This window comes from Cryptomeria japonica, unplaced genomic scaffold (assembly GCF_030272615.1).
Source record: "Cryptomeria japonica unplaced genomic scaffold, Sugi_1.0 HiC_scaffold_177, whole genome shotgun sequence".
Lineage (NCBI taxonomy): Eukaryota > Viridiplantae > Streptophyta > Pinopsida > Cupressales > Cupressaceae > Cryptomeria > Cryptomeria japonica.
In genome coordinates, this window is record NW_026728999.1 from 277075 (window position 1) to 278474 (window position 1400).

The window sequence follows — 1400 nt, forward strand, 5'->3', positions numbered from 1 at the left end:
TCCAGCTGCGTGCACCTGCCCCGGCCGCGCACCCGGCCCCGCCCAGCTTCGCTCACCTGTCCCGGGCGTCTGGTGCGGAACCTTAGAGTAAGAAACATCACCGTGCACCTTGGCCAACGTGCGCGACTCGACCGAGCGCGCACTGGCCGAGGTGCACACCGATTTCACCTGGGTGCGCGCGCAGCACCTCGGGCGCACCGGGGTGCGCGCACAACGCCCGGGTTGCACCGTGGCCTGTGTGCTCGGGGCGCCTCGGGTGCGCGCTCGGTGTCGCCCCCGCGCGCGCGGTAGTGCGGGCAGCGCACCCCGGCCCGGCCCGGCCCCGACGAGAACGCAAACGGGCAAAAGGTTTATTCAAATAGCATTGCGACGCCCGGCGAAAAACTAAAAAAGGGTGCAACACCGGGACTTCCCGGGAGGTCACCCATCCCAGTACTACTCCGGCCCAAGCGCGCTTAACTGCGGAGTTCTGATGGGATCCGGTGCACTAACGCTGGTATGATCGCACCCGTTATGAGCTTGTCGCAGTGTGTACTTAGCAAACCGCGACCCACGTGCGAATCCACCCCGGCCACCCACCCCCGTCGAGGTGCACACCCTCCCTCGCGAAGTGCGCCCCGTTCGCCAAGTGTGAGCCCTGCCCGGGTGCGCGCACCTTGCTAGGGCGTCGGGTGTGCACCCGGCCCGGCCTACGTGCGTGCACCTGGAGGGGGCGTCGTGTGCGTGCAGTGTCCCGTCTGCAACGCGGTGCCCACACACCACCTCGGGCGCAACGACCTGCGCTCACATGTGGGCCGAGTGCACCTTGGTGCATGTTCGGGGCGCCTCGGGTGCACGCTCGATCTTGCCCTGGTGCACCAAGGCGCTCGGTTTGCCCCGGGTGCGCACTTGGTGCAAGGTGGGCACCCAAAATAGGGATCAAGCACCAAAACACAAGTTTCGGGATGCAAAATGGGACCCAAGGACCACAAATGCGTTCCAAGACCCATGATGGGTCCACGAGAACAAAAATGTGTTCCGAGACTTAATAAACAAATATTGGGTTTTAGGAGAAGAAACATGCTCTGATGCCCAAAACGAGAATCGACCCCGAAAAGGCCACAGGCCAAAAGTGGGATGCGAGACAAAAAAAAATGGGACCCGAGGACCAAAATTGGGTTCCCAGGTCGAAGACAGGGCAACCGGACAAGAAACGACCTCTAAGGCTCGAAATGAGTCCCGACGACTAAAACTTGACAAGAAGCACCCATCAGGCACCCAACTCGACACCCATGGGATGCCGACCCACCCGGGCTTCCACCTAGCACACCTTGGCACCCACCCACCCTCGCACCCAACCTCGCACCCAACTTAGCACCTTTGAACCCACATTGGCACTCACCCTGACCCTGGCACCTTGG

The 1400-nt window shown here is 62.4% G+C and overlaps 1 non-coding gene across 1 annotated transcript; it reads right to left on the bottom strand.

The window, feature by feature from the left end:
- Positions 1-391: 391 nt before the first annotated feature.
- On the bottom strand, positions 392-510 carry LOC131867679 (5S ribosomal RNA). Its single transcript, XR_009366230.1, has one exon. It is a non-coding gene; the product is annotated as a 5S ribosomal RNA (ribosomal RNA).
- Positions 511-1400: the final 890 nt, after the last annotated feature.